General features: G+C 43.4%; 1 long non-coding RNA gene across 1 annotated transcript in view; it reads left to right on the top strand.

Annotated features, from left to right (window-relative positions):
- Positions 1-16,627, top strand: part of LOC142738380 (uncharacterized) — a 95,377-nt gene that overhangs the window by 40,722 nt on the left and 38,028 nt on the right. The window lies entirely within an intron of this gene.

Below are 16,627 nucleotides of genomic sequence, written 5' to 3' on the forward strand. Positions count from 1 at the left end.
CCGTCAGCCCAGCTGAGACGACGTAATTGGCTTTGATGGTAAGATACAGCTTCTATGTATAGAAAATGCATAGAACTTGTATCTCAAAAAGTAAAAAAGAAAATGCCTTCAAGAGTGTACATTAAGCATTAGGGCTTATTCAGACAAACGGGATATACGTCCGTGCAACGCGTGTGATTTTCACGCGCGTCGCACGGACCTATATTAGTCTATGGGGCCGTGCAGACAGTTGCGTGATTTTTACGCAGCGTGAGTCCGCTGCGAAAAACTCACGACATGTCCGTTCTTTGAGCGTATTTCGCGCATCACGTACCCATTGAAGTCAATGGGTGCGTGAAAATCACGCATTCCACATGGAAGCACTTCCGTGGGACATGCGTTTTTCACGCAAGACTGGTTAAGTCTATGTAAATGAGTTGGAAAACTTGTCCAAACAAGCACAAACTAGGAAGTTGCTTTGCACTTGTTGGGCACATGCTTGTTGGACACTGAGAACTGCAGGTATGCCTCGCGTTTGTGACGTGGAGAAGCTCATCTGCCTGGTCCAGGAGAGGCCAGAGTTGTGGGACACGTGGGCAGAGGCCTACCACGACCGCACGGGCAAAGATGTCGCATGGGATCAAATCGCGCAGACCCTCTTCAGCCATGAGTGGGCTAAAGCCAGCACACGAGACAGAAAGAGCATTGGTAAGTACATTGCTTTATATATGTCATGTAAAAAACACATGCTGTAGTGTATCCTTGTGTTAACTAATTCAAAATTTGCAACGTAGCGGGTGTGTCACAGCATCATTGAGCTTGTGTATAATGTGTCTTGGTGTATAAGGGAATGCCAACGTTTCCAACAAGTGGAGATTTCGGTTATGTCACCTGGTGACTGTTCTTCTTTTTTTTTTGGTTCCTTTGTACAGTTGATGATGTCAAAACCCGGTGGAGGAGCAGCCGGGATCAATTCCGGCGGGAATATGGGGCCAGAGGCCAAAGTGGTGACGGTGGCTCCAAAAAACGAAAGTATATGTACACCCAGCAGCTGATGTTCCTCAATGAAATCATGGAGATGCGGCCGTAAGTAATCACTGTACCTTGAAGAAATGTCTGTGTTCACATGTCATTCAACCAAAACAGGTTGTTTGTCCCTTGTGGCAATGTTACTAATAACTGTACATTTTTATTACAGATGCAGTGACAATCTTCTCGACACCGAAGAGGAGGCTGCCCATGAAGAGCCGCACGCGCCACAAGAGGAACATCCCCTGCTGCCCTTAACCCCAGAGGCGACTGCTCCCGAACCAGCCCCACAGGCGTCCAGCCAACCCCAGGTGCCACGGGACGTACCGCGTGAAACGACCGCAGCAGCCAGGCGCAGGCGCAGCCACATGGGTTCCGCAGGTGCACAGGTGGACACCAGGGTACTCGAGTACTTGCGGCGCTGCGCTGACGAGGACGCCTGTGACGCCTTTGGCCGCACCATTGCCCCGCTACTCCGGTGAGTACCCGACCATCGTATGGCGCACCTCCAATGCTCCATAATCAGTCTAATAGACCCTGCCACACCTCCAAACAATCCACGCCAGTGCTTCCAGGCAATTGAGCATTGGCGTGGATTGCCGGAGCCGTCGGTGCCCTTCACTGCACTTGGCTCTTCCCAGCCTGCCACCCCCTTGCCATGCCAACATTACCACCGCCCAATGCCGTCCCGCATGTCACCTGTTCCTGTGCCGGTGCGTGACCCTCCTTTACCTGGCTACAGCCGACCAGTGGAAACCTTTCCACACGCCCCACCTCACGGCTACCACACTCAGCAACAGCACCACTATGCTGTTGAGGAACATCCTCTGCAGGCCCATGGACAGCATAGTGGTACCGAAATGGCCAGCTACACCTCACCACCCCAGCGATATCATCAGTTGTAGTGCTGTGGCCGCATCATAGTTGGTGTTTAGTAGTTATGCCTATGTTTCTTTATTTATACCGAATTTGCATCATGTTGGTGCGATGTTTTGGTGGACCTTTTACATATGTTGTATGTACAGTATTGTTGTGCCATTACACATCAAGAGTGGTTTTTGAGTAAAAAAGTGTGTGTGTTTTCTTAAATATACAGGGTGGGCCATTTATATGGATACACCTAAATAAAATGGGAATGGTTGGTGATATTAACTTCCTGTTTGTGGCACATTAGTATATGGGAGGGGGGAAACTTTTCAAGCTGGGTGTTGACCATGGTGGCCATTTTGAAGTCGGCCATTTTGTATCCAACTTTAGTTTTTTCAATGGGAAGAGGGTCATGTGACACATCAAATTTATCGAGAATTTCACAAGAAAAACAATGGCGTGCTTGGTTTTAACGTTACTTTATTCTTTCATGAGTTATTTACAAGCTTCTCTTTGTTTACAGCCATTGACATGTCGCAGAGGTTAACACGTGAGGAGCGGATAGAAATTGTGTTGATGTCTTGTGAACGCAGTACCCGGGTCATTGCAGCAGATTTCAATGCAAGACACCCTACGAGACCACCCATCTCCCATGCTACAGTTTGCAAACTGCTTGCCAAGTTTCGTGAAACTGGTTCAGTGTTGGATTTGCCCAAATGTGGACGCATGAAAACTGTCACTAATGAAGAAACATCAATGGCTGTCCTAGCTTCATTCAGCAAGAGCCCACAGTGTAGCACTCGCCGCATGTCACTGGAGAGTGGCATCAGTTGAACATCCCTTCGGCGGATATTAGCTACTCACAAATGGCACCGTTACAAACTCCAGCTGCTGCAGCATCTCAACGAGGATGACCCAGATCGGCGCACTGAATTTGCAGAATGGGCAAAACTAAAATTGGAACAAGACCCTAAGTTTACACAGAACATTTTGTTCAGTGATGAGGCAAACTTTTATGTGAATGGTGAAGTTAGCAAACAAAACCACCGCTATTGGTCTGACACTAACCCACATTGGATAGATCCCTCCTAGACTGTTAGAACACAAAAATTGATGGTATGGTGTGGTATATGGGGTACAAAGATAGTGGGGCCATTCTTCATCAATGGAAACCTCAAGGGCACGGGATATCTGAAATTGCTACATGATGATGTGTTTCCCTCTTTATGCACTGAAGCTGGCACGTTCCCTGAGTTTTTCCAGCAAGATGGTGCACCACCACATTATGGGTGTCAGGTCCGAGCATTCCTAGATGAACAGTTTCCTGGAAAGTGGATTGGTCCTCGTGGGCCAGTTGAATGGCCCCCTAGGTCTCCCGATCTGACCCCCTTAGACTTTTATCTTTGGGGTCATCTGAAGGCAATTGTCTATGCTGTGAAGATACGAGATGTGCAGCAACTGAAACTACGGATACTGAAAGCCTGTGATAGCATTTCTTCTGCGGTGTTGCTATCAGTGTGTGAAGAGTGGGAGAAGAGGGTTGCATTGACAATCCAACACAATGGGCAGCACTTTGAACACATTTTATAAGTGGTCAGAAACTTGTAAATAACTCATGAAAGAATAAAGTAACGTTAAAACCAAGCACACCATTGTTTTTCTTGTGAAATTCTCGATAAGTTTGATGTGTCACATGACCCTCTTCCCATTGAAAAAACTAAAGTTGGATACAAAATGGCCAACTTCAAAATGGCTGCCATGGTCAACACCCAGCTTGAAAAGTTTCCCCCCTCCCATATACTAATGTGCCACAAACAGGAAGTTAATATCACCAACCATTCCCATTTTATTTAGGTGTATCCATATAAATGGCCCACCCTGTATGTTGTGTAACAATCTTTCCCAAACATGTCCTTAGGTAACATTGCAACATGGTGGACAGGGCCCAAGATAGTTGCATGCCATAATTGAGGTATTAGTGTATCTTTTGGTATTTTGCTAGAATCCAAATCGACTTCTCTGCGGCCGTGCAGTGCTCTGATAATGGACGCACTAAGGACATTTGTGATTGTATTTGCGAACATTTGATTTGGCAATGTGCTTCACATACAATTACGTGTTTGGCAGCAAAAAAAAACAGCGAAACCCCAAAAGATATAAGCTCGCAACCCACGTCAAGGGTCCTCATGTCTTGCGAGTCCCTAATACTAAAATCCCCCCCAAAATTACAAACATTGCCCTCACTAATGATCAATTGCGCGCATATTCTCCACGATGCCACCCTTCATATAGAATCATCCTGCCACGGCAGTGCTCCAGCAGGGCTGTCAAAATATTCTTCAAAAATGTTGCGCACTTGGATACCAGATGTTTGTGCCCTCCCTAGTGGAATTTGTGGCCGAATGGTTGATGTGGTAGCATTTCTTCGAATATATTCAGCATCAAAACTTGCGTTATGTATGCGTGTAAAGTTATGAAGAACTACAGATGCTTGTATGGCATGAGTCACATTCTGCGGCGTCAGTCGCATTGTTGTGAGAAACACCCGCCATTTGTTTGCCATAATGCCAAAGGCACATTCAACACATCTTCGAGCTCTGCTTAGCCGGTAATTGAAGATGCGCCTACGGTCATCCAAGCCCCTTCTTGCAAATGGACGCATTACTTGGCTTGTGAGCCCAAAACCCTCATCTGCAATGATGACATATGGGACTGGTGGTCCACGCGAGCCAGGGAGGATGCTCGGTACCAGCACAGAAAGTTGATTGCTCATAAGACGATGGCTCATTCTGGATGAGCGAAATATGTGTGCATCAGCAGAGCTTCCATACGACTCAATGGCTACTATTGTAAAACAATAATTACTGTCAGCCAAGGCCAACAATACAATGGAAAAATACTGTTTGTATTTATAGTATCTTGAGCCAGAGTGGGGGGGCTTCTTCACACGAATGTGCTTCCCGTCTAGGGCACCAATACAATGAGGAAATTGGGTGGCGGACAGAAAATTTTCGGAAATACTAAGCCACTGTTCTGCCGTGGGCTGAGGCATCACTGTGGGCTTTAATCTCTGCCACAGCACGACACAGGTGCCTGTGACAATGCCTGAAATGGTGCTGACTCCCAGAAGGAATTCAAAATGTAATGAATGGTAGCTATTTCCTGTAGCAAGAAATCTACATGGGTGAGGAAAAAGCACACAAACATAAATACACTTTATGTAGGACATGACACCCACACACCATCCGGGAAGCACTAATTGTAGAAAACACACATACCTCAATGTCACAAGCAGTCGCTCCTCTGGGGAAATGTAGCGCCGCATGTTTGTGTACTGGTAGGTGATTCCTGTACGAATCTGTTCAAGCAGAATATTAAACGTGCCCACAGACATGCGGCAAAACGACCGAAATTTGTCAGGGTGACTCCGGAGGTCATCATAGAAGGTATGAAAGTGCCCTTTGGAGGTGCGCTGTGCCACAAGAGGATGAACCCAAATCCTCCCTCTTTGCCGCGTTTGATCCTGGAGCATGGGACGGCGTTCGCCAAATCGCCGAGAAACCAATCACGCTAGCAGCACACGGGCCAACGGAGTAAACTGCATAATTTGGCTGAGACGACAACAAGCCAAGAAACACTGAAAACGACCAAAAGTATCTTGCAAGGTGCAAAAAGGATGAGAACATGTGCTCAGATCAAGCATGTGTTTGTGAAGGGTGCCTTTTTGTAGGCTGGCCTCTCCATAACGCCACCCTCCGTATTTTTACGCGCGTGAAAAACGCATGCCATACGCACGTAAAAAACGCAGCAACGCGCCATAAACGGATGACACACGCACCTACAACGCGCGCAAAACACAGCGTTTTTTTGCGCACGTAAAACGCACACGCTCGTGTGAATCCGGCCTTAGAGATAAAGGAGCATTAGAGATAGACAAAAATGCTTTTAGTCATTGAAGAAAACTATGTGTAGAAGGACTTAATGAGCCATACTATATCAGGAACACAGATGGGCTCATCTAGCACAGGCTGCATGCTTTCATCTCACTATGGGTCCAGGAAGAAATCTTTTGCAAATATGCAGCTGAACTCGCATCCATAATCAGATGTGTTATTTGCTAGATGAAATGTCAAGTTTCAAATGTATGTTTATTACTATGTAAATGAGGGTACCGTCCCACATAGCCACGTCTGCATGCGACCAAAACCCCACTCAATTGCCGGTATCCGTGTGTGTAAGCTGGCTTTCGGCCCCAAACTGATGCGCTACGTGGGACTTAAAGCTGTTGTTAAGGGGATGATTTATATTTTATTTTTTGCTAGATTAACCCCTTCTCTCGGTAGCGATTTTTCGGATTTTCACTATATTTTTTTCTTCCCCACCTTCCAAAAGCCATAACATTTATATTTTTCTGTTGATATAGCCGTATGAGGGCTTATTTTTTACAGAACGAGTTTTATTTGTGGGTTGGAATGGGGAAAAACAGCGACTCCTCTATTTGTGGGGGTTTTGTTTTTACGGCGTCCACCTTGCGGTAAAAATTATATTATATCTTTATTCTGCAGGTCAATACGATTATGTTGATACCAAATTTATATTGTTTTTTTTAATGTTTTACTACTTTTACAAGGAAAAACTAATTGATAAAAAATTATATTTGTTTAGTGTCGCCATATTCATAGAGACATAACTTTTTTATTTCTCCATTGATTGAGCAATATGAGGGCTTATTTTTTTGCGGGGCAAGCTGTAGTTTCTATTGGTACCATTTTGGAGCACATTAAACTTTTTGATTACTTTTTATTTTATGTATTTTTTTACGGTGTTCACTGTACAGGATAAATAATGTTATATTTTAATAGATTGGACTTACGTATGCAACAATATCAGTTATGTTCATTTAAAAAAAAATTACATTGCGTTTGAGGGAAAATTGGACTAGGAGGGTTTTTAAACATTTAATATTTATTTTTTCCATATGTTAAAAAATATTTATTTAACTGCTCTAACTAGTCTCCCTAAGGGACTTTAACCAGCAATAGTTGAATAGCCTTGCTCCAGCATTCACTGTGTCGCGAGCAGCTCGGCGCAGTCAGTCGCGATGTAGTGACGTCATCGCGCCTGTCTGCGCTGAGTCACTCACAGCACAGTGCAGAAGAGGAGAAGGATCTCCTCCACCCGTCGGGGGAACGGGGATAGGTAAGTAACTATGTTATTATTTTTCTATTAGGTACATACATATGGGGGCATTATACTGGGTATGAGAGGGGAAGGATCATATGGTAGCTGCTGAGGGGGCATTATACTGGGTATGGGACAGCTATGAGGGACATTATGCTTTATGGCATTATGGGGCGGCTATGGGGGGCATTATACTGCATCGGGGGCAATATACTGGGTATGGGACAGCTAAGGCAGGCATTATACTGTATGGGGGGTATTATAGTGTATGGGGCAGCTATGGGGGCATTATACTGTATGGGGGCATTATAGTGTATGGGGCATTATACTGTATGGGGCAGCTATGGGGGCATTATACTGTATGGGGGGCATTATACTGCATGGGGCAGCTATGGGGGCATTATACTGTATGGGGCAGCTATGGGTGGCAATATACTGTGGGGACAGCTATAGGGGCATTATACTGTGGGGCAGCTATGGGGGCATTAAACTGTGGGGGTGCTATGGGGGCATTATACTGTGGGGGCAGCTATGGGGGGCATTATACTGTGGGGGCATTCATGGGGTCTGTCGGACAAGGCAGCTGGGTATAGGCATGTGCAGGGGTCTGGTGGTGTTGGAGAGGGGTAGGGGGGCCCAAACTGAATTCTTGCACCAGGGCCTATGAGCCTTTAGCTATGCCCCTGTGGGCCGGCACAGTCCAGTCACCTTACCTCAAGTCAGTGACGTGAGGTCAGGTGACTGGACTGGTCCACTCCTGTCACAGCACGCCCCGACCTCACTCTGAGCGCCGCTGCCACAGTGTCATTGCCTCCTTGGCTGGTGGTCAGGTGACTTAAAGGTTTTTTTTTTCATCAAGGACATTTATGATATAAACACAGGATATGTCATAAATGTCCAGTAGATGCGGGTCCCACTTCTGGGTCCCAGATCTATCTCAAGAATAGGACCCCTAAACATAATTCTACCTCTTTGTGTTGTGGCTGTGATTTCCGATCATGAAGAAGAAAATAGCGTAACTTGCTAACCTGCATCTATCTGACATTTATGACCTATCCTGTGGATAGGTCATAAATGTCCCTGATGAGAAAACCCTTTTAAGTAAGTAAGTTGGAACAACTTACTGCTGCGAGTTCTTTTCAAAACTTACCAAAGAGTCGACCGCTTCGGACTGACCGATGCAGTAGCAACATCATCAATGCCGGCTAACATCACACGCCTCACCAAAGAGAAGCAGTTACAGCCATCACATTAGGGGTGAGGTAATTCAATGTTTGAACAAATATAGCAGGCTCATTTTTAAGTGGATAATTTTGTATGGCCTCCGGATGATGTTATAATTATCCAAATGGCCCTTGGCAGAAAAAAGGTTCCCCACCCCTGATCTAAGGGGTTAAATAAGCGGGATTCCGCTCGTTACACTGAAGTGTTGGCTGTTACGTACAGCCGACACGCTTGTTCTATGGAGTTCGCTCAACTCGTGAGCCCGCCCCATACTCCCTCACCCGACCTCCGTGGTTTATGTAAACATTTGATATTTTTACTACTATTACTACATAAAGAAAATTTTTATCTACCGTATTTTTTGGACTATAAGACGCACCAAGGTTTTAGACAACAGAAAATAGGAAAAAATTTCATATTTTACTACTTTTACAAAGAAAAAACACTTGGTTAAAAAATATAATTTGTTCGGTTTCACCACATTCTGAGAGCCATAACTTATATTTTTTCATCGTTTGAGTGGTGTGAGGGCTTATTTTTTGCGGGACAAGCTGTAGTTTTTATTAGCACCATTTTTTGGTACATACGATTTTTTAAATAATGCTATAGTGTAATAGTTCGGACTTTTATGGACGCATTGTTACCAATTTTTTTTATTTTTACATTGTGCTTATGGAAAAATGGAAAAAGGTTTTTTTTAACATTTAATATTTTTTTACCTCCTGAAAATGTATCAAATATATTTTTTTACACATTTTATCGTTGGTACACTACACTGCAATACATGGATGAGTTACGGAAACAGCGTAACTCGCTGAGCTACGCTGTTTCCGTAACTCCCATAGTAGTGAATGGCAGTTACAGAAGCAGCGTAGCATGCTACGCTGTTTCCGTAACTACTATTCAGTTCTATGGAAGTTACGGAAACAGCGTACCTCAACAAGCAGTGGAAACGTGTTCTGTGGAGTGATAAATCGCCCTTCTCTATCTGAAAGTCTGGGTTTGGTGAATGCGGGGAGAACATTACCTGAAGTTTCTTGGAGGAGGTATAATGCTATATGGTTTATTTTTCAGGGGGTGACCTAGGCCTCCTAGTTCCAGTGAAGGGAAATCTTGATGGTCCAAGTTATTTTGAACAATTGTGTGCTTCTAACTTTGTGAGAACAGTTTGGGGAAGGCCCTTTTCTGTTCCAGCATGACTGTGCCCCAGTGCACAAAGCATGGTCCATAAAGGCATGGTTGGGCGAGTTTGGTGTGGAAGAACTTGATTGGCCCGCACAGAACCCTAAACTCAACCCCATTAAAAACCTTTGGGATTAACTAGAGCAGAGATAGTGAACCTACTTGTCTATCATCAGTGTCTAACCTGACAAATGCTCTTCGGGATGAATGGGCAGAAAATTGCACAGACACAATCCAAAATCTTGTAGAAAGCCCTCCAAGAAGAGTGAAACTCCATATTAATGCCTATGGATCTAGTTTGGGATGTCATAAAAGTTACTGTAGGTGTAACATGTAGGTATCCTGTTACTTTTGTCCGTATAGTGTATGTAGTTTTTAAACCTACTGTTTATACCAAAATGATGCTATACAATGCCAAATAACACTTCTATACAATGCCTAAACAATACGTTCATTCAGTGCTCAAATTATACTGGCGTATAGTGCCTTTATATCGTTGAAATGGCAAATCACTAAAAACATAACCTTTAATAATTTCCAAATAATAAAAAGTAATAATTTGAAGTATTATCTACGTGGACGAGATGAGTTGCCTATCGCAATACAGTAATATAGTGCAATACTGTACAATAATTGAGCAAGTCACAAAAAGTGTAGCGGGACACTACATCATCTTAAAAATTGGGAGGGGGAGAAATAGGAAAGATAACACAACCACTCCCAAATGGGTATAAGAAAACTATTTGTCAATGGCTAGCTGATACAGCTAGGGTTATAAGCCACTTTAATACTGACCCTAATACGACCCTAATCCGTAACCCTCGTTTAAAGCTGGGTGATCGCCCCAAAAGTGGCGGCACAAGACGGGAATCTTCTATTACACCCTAATGCACCCGAATACATTTTCAAAAGCAAAAACTGGCATATGACACACATACAAGCTAAAAGCCACTGCAAGTAACTCCAAAACAACAAGCAAAGATACATTATAGTTTATATGGGCTGGGAAATAATAGCACTTATGTAAAGGATCTGCCAGGCACAGCTTCTGTATCTGTCAGGTCCGTATTTCACACCGAATAACCACCTCTGTAAATTGAAAGCTGAAGGCATGCCTGGAGAGAAGTACACCACACAGAGTAATGTTTGGTACAGCTCCTCTCTCAGACAGGAGGAAGACTGAAAACTTTTTATTCAGAACAAAGAAACACAGAAAGAGACACATGCCTCCTCCCCAGAGATGTGGGAGTGCCCAAGCCCCCACCATTATCTCAGACTCACTCTTCTTGCATTCCAGGGGGCGGTGTCTTCCATAGGTGTGTCCGACATGAACAAAGAACTTGTTATATATGTCAGTATATTACACAAAGAACTGAAATGTATATACATATGTGTGAGGATAATATTTTTCAAACAATATACATAGTATTGATCCCTGACAGTCCCCCCTAAAAATATTATTACTCTATCCCTGAGTCTTGCCTAGCAAACTACCACTGACCACTCGAACCAGGCGGGTAGGGGTTTTGGATTTCTTCACCAGCTTGAGACGACTTACTTCTGATGAGTAACCCCCCTTTGTACCTGGACTTCCAAGGTGTCGGAGTGGTCCTAACTTTCCCTATTCTCCTCTGGATACAGGATGGTTGTCTTGATATAATCTACAAACCGCTGCTGGTTGTAATATATATATATATATATATATAATTAATCCGGTCTACATTTTATTAAAGGTAACAACTGTCGCACTGTCACTTACTGTCCTAATGGGACTTTTACCCCTGCAGATATAACAGGTCATGGGCAGCACAGTAACCTTCACATAAAACTCCTCAGATTGTAATTTGCAGCACCGTGGCATATTTACACACATTATAATTATAAACCTCAGACATTATAAACAATAGGGCCTCAACTAATAATCATAATGCTATCACCCTCAGGTTTCGGGTCCCATCAGTTCATTGCCAGTCCTGTACACCATCGTCTTCTTCTTCTCCTGTCTTCTGCTCTTCACTGACTGTCACCCTCAGGGTAACCCACACAATTGTGGAGTCAGACTACGTTGGTGTCCAGTGGGGGAGTTATTATTACCCCCTCCTAGCCACTTACTTATCAAAACACTTGATCCTGCTGTCGGATTCACTCAGGTCTTTGGTCTTTACTTTGATCTTTGATGATGTCATCAGGACTTGGTTTGGTCCTTCTCATCTGTCCGACACCGTCTCCTTTAGTTTACGTCATCAGGCTGTACATAGCACCTCATGCTGTGAGCCTGGGGTGAGATCCCACGTAGGCGGATTAGTGGAGTTGTATTGTGACTATCAAACCCTCCGCATCTGTACTCTTCCTCTGGTAAGTTACTTGTCTGGGCGGCCGCTTAGAATTGTGACACTGCCGTCAGTTCATGATAAACCCGTTGTACTGGCTCAGGCTGTGCCTGCCGCATCTCAGTGATGGAGTTCATCGTGTTAAAAGTCTTTTAGTTCATATTTACTGGCACTTGCTGGGGACCCCCAACTCTTGTCAATTGTTAAAATAAATACTAATCTGGTGATAACATCATCCGCATACATTATAAACGTTGTTCTAAGTACATACAATAATGTCAGGCCCTTAAACGACATCAAACACCTTTATATATATATGTATATATATATAAGGAAAAACTTCTCTGTTACAATGGACAGTGCACCTAGAAGATGTGTAATTATTGGGTACTTCATTTGCACTTGGTGATACACTTTCAGCAGGATTTGTACCTTGATCTCAGCTGATTGCCTAGAACATCTCCACCTCACAGAAACATACACAGATTCCACATGTTTATTTGACAAGTGTCTCAAACCAATTTTTCTTACTCTAATCTGGTTCGTTCTACCTGGGAAGGCCTCTCAAGGTCTGTTCTCTTCGTGTGAGGCGGGTAAGATAAGGTTGGCACCGGTCTGCCAGGACTGTTCTGTAGGCAAATCAAACAGCTCTAACAGAATTTAGCAGCGACAGCTGTAAAACCTGGGACATACCAATTAGATCTTACCAAATCGATCCTTGCAGTCTTGGGGCATATGTGAGGTCATACACCATCAATGCAAGTGCCATCAAGAGTGCCTTGGGTGTTACCGGTTTACCTTCCTTTATCCGTCCACATTCTGTCAGAATCTGGTTCTGACGCCTTCTGCTCCCAGTTGGACTCTTCCTGTGGAGAACAAGCTTTTCATAGCCTAATCAGTAATTGTTCTTAATCAGATAATTAACTTGAAGAAAAACATTAACAATGACAGATTTATGTTAAACGTTCACACTGGTCAGTAACTAAAACTGATACCTACAAACTGATTCTTCTTCTTTATATACATATCTATACATACACATATACACTGCACAGAATTCTCTGCTCTAAAATTTTCCTTTCACAACAAAAATAAAAATAAACAAATAAAATGTTTTCTAATGGGAATATTCCGCTTCTGTACCTTTTATCTGACGCCTGACTCTAATAGTCCAATGCTAAGTCTGGTCTAGAACTTTACATAAAACTTAACCTCAGTATTTAATATTCCCACAACACTTCTTAAAGAGGCTCTGTCACCAGATTTTGCAACCCCTATCTGCTTATGCAGCAGATCGGCGCTGCAATGTAGATTACAGTAACGTTTTTATTTTTAAAAAACGAGCATTTTTGGCCAAGTTATGACCATTTTTGTATTTATGCAAATGAGGCTTGCAAAAGTTCAAGTGGGCGTGTATTATGTGCGTACATCGGGGCGTTTTTACTACTTTTACTAGCTGGGCGTTCTGACGAGAAGTATCATCCACTTCTCTTCAGAACGCCCAGCTTCTGGCAGTGCAGACACAGCCGTGTTCTCGAGAGATCACGCTGTGACGTCACTCACTTCCTGCCCCAGGTCCTGCATCGTGTTGGACGAGCGAGGACACATCGGCACCAGAGGCTACAGTTGATTCTGGAGCAGCATCGGCGTTTGCAGGTAAGTCGATGTAGCTACTTACCTGCAACCGCTGATGCTGCTGCAGAATCAACTGTAGCCTCTGGTGCCGATGTGGCCGACACGATGCAGGACCTGGGGCAGGAAGTGAGTGACGTCACAGCGTGATCTCTCGAGAACACGCTGTGTGTCTGCACTGCCAGAAGCTGGGCGTTCTGAAGAGAAGTGGATGACACTTCTCGTCAGAACGCCCAGCTAGTAAAAGTAGTAAAAACGCCCCGATGTACGCACATAATACACGCCCACTTGGACTTTTACTTTAAACACGCCCACTTGGACTTTTGCAAGCCTCATTTGCATAAATACAAAAATGGTCATAACTTGGCCAAAAATGCTCGTTTTTTAAAAATAAAAACGTTACTGTAATCTACATTGCATCGCCGATCTGCTGCAATAGCAGATAGGGGTTGCAAAATCTGGTGACAGAGCCTCTTTAAATACAATTATTAAACAAACTAACTTTGGAATAACATCTAGAGAACTGCTGATATCTTATTGTACAAATATCAGGTCAATACTTGGGATAACATTGTTCCCCCGTCACTTACACACAACATCTGCAGTGGGGAAGATACAGGCCGGGCTTCAGGCCCCCCTGAGAACAGGTCTACACACACGAGCACATTGTCATACACTTCTACCTCGGGTAGTTGTATGTTCTGCAGTCGCTGGGACTGTTAATCTGGCCGGGCTGCACTTTTCACAGGTACCTTTGCTGTTTTACCTATGTCATGCCGTACGCACATCATGCCGGCTGCTACAAACCTAGTGGTGGCATTATTGTATCCAGGGACAAGCCAATTTACTGACACCTGGCTGCACATCTCCTTGTTGTCAGTTCTGTCTTCTCTCGCTCTCTTAATTGGCTTACCCGATGATCCAATAAAGTTCCTACTACCAATGGGCCCATAATTGTGGGCGATGCCAAAAGCGTACCTAGTGTCAGTGTAGATGTCGGCCGTCTTACCTTCTGCCAGGTTACAAGCCTCAGCGAGCACCTCCAGCTCCGCTCCTTTGGATGAACAAGAAGGTGAGAGTGGTTTCTGGGTAATTTACCTGGTGCCTCGTATCCTGTCTTGTACATATTGTATAATAAAATATCTCTTTATTACAAATTTACATTAAAAACCCATGTCACATATAGATAGAACATCTCAAAGGGGTGGCGTCTTCATCCTCTAAAATAAAACCCAATGTTATACACTTCTCAACACTCATCTGATAATCCAGAATACTTTGAGAATCTCACTTTTATCAGATTCTGCAAATACTTGATTAATACAAAAACAAATAAAAATAAAACATTCGTAAAAACTTTACATCAAATTAACAATGTCCAGACAAGTTTTGTTTTGCCTTCTCCCTCATCTAAATCCATAAAGACTCGTGTGAGTGAAGTCACCTCTGCCTCCTGTGTAAATTTGCTGGAGGGGGATGGTCTCTTACACAACCATCTACACAGAAAAACCTCAAAATGTAGGTTACTCTCATACACATTTAATCTGGATTACTCATTGGGGTATCTTACACATTTTTAGATCTCCTGAAACCAAATTAATTAACTCAAAACAAACCAAAATTGTACCTGATCAGTTCCTTCACCATTCCCCCCTTTGTGGACTCTGCGAAAGTAATGTAGCAGAGTTCAAAACTACATCTCAGCATAACACTAGTTTAACCCCCTGTAATGTACAACAGCCTGAAACAAAAATGACTTTTTCCTGACAAATACATTTGATCTTTACAATGACATAATTTATGTGTGAAATCAAAAACAAAACAATTGTAGTTAGTTATTCAATAAAACAGAAAATATTATCACTGATAACATTAATTACTGCAAACCAATAAACTGTATATAAAAATAGGGAACGGTGGGGGCACATACATTTTCAAAACCCCGTGTCTCACAGTATCTGTAGTTTAATACATCTGAATTAACATCAAAACACATGAAATCTGATCACATCATAACACATAAATATCGGAACTTTTATAAACAACAGCGCATGCGCAAAGAGAAGAAATTTATTTAGGTTTGTAGACATTACTGATATATATATATATCTCTCAGCAGTGCATATTGAAATCCCTTTGTCTCATCAGCCCTGCAGACTGCACCCAGTCAGCCCCCCTCCTCCTCCCAAACACAGCACACTACACTACAGGGGGGAGGGAGGGGGGGTCACACACTCATGTCTCACAGCGTCTAGTCTCACAATCTTAACACTTTCAATGCCGGCAAAACAACATACGTATCTGCAATCATTCATCACACTATTGTATAGGAATTATCTACGTTCAAAACATCAAACACATAATCTTTAACAGTACAATCTGTCGGCCACCATCTCTATATTATGATGACGTGTTGCTTCATCAGTGAACTAGACTGGAACTTCTGTAAATAGAAAAAACACTACAAATGACAAAATTAACAAGGCGATTATTTCATACTGATTTGGTTGGGCCGGGCGTGGCCACATCAGGGGTGGGTGGTGGGGGGACAGCCTCTCCCATTGGAAACACATTGTGCAGCTGTGAGGGGGGGGTTTCCCACCCACAATGAGGACACACTCAACATGAGGTACGGAAGCCATTACCGGGCGTCGGCTGGTCCTGTGTTTTCTAATACATATAACATACAATACCTTTCTTATTCCTAACTTCCATTCACTTCACCAAATCATGAATAGGATCGGGTGATCCTGATGATTTGAATATGGACCGTAAACCATCCATTCTAACAGTCTATATTATACACGTAATTTATATAACAATTTTCGGTCTACAACTCTCTGGTCTGGCCACTATATTACCTACAATTTAATACACGACTTAACAGTTTTTTTGTTTTTTTTCAGTTTATACACCCCGCATTCGCCTTATCGCATGACTTATCAGTGTTTTTGCACTTCTCGCGTCTTATCGCACGTCTTATCAGTGCATTGCACCCCGCGTGCGCGCGTCTCACGTCTTATCACACATGTATTTATGCCCGCGTGCCTATCCACGACTTATCACACATGTACTTATGCCCGCGTGCCCCTGTATAAGACAGGTTATAATACTATCCACGACTTATCACACATATATATTGTGTCCGCGTATTTTCTATCTAGTCCCTAATTACCCACAGGATGGTTAGTCGGGCACGACTA

This window comes from Rhinoderma darwinii, chromosome 1, assembly GCF_050947455.1.
Source record: "Rhinoderma darwinii isolate aRhiDar2 chromosome 1, aRhiDar2.hap1, whole genome shotgun sequence".
Classification (NCBI taxonomy): Eukaryota; Metazoa; Chordata; class Amphibia; order Anura; family Rhinodermatidae; genus Rhinoderma; species Rhinoderma darwinii.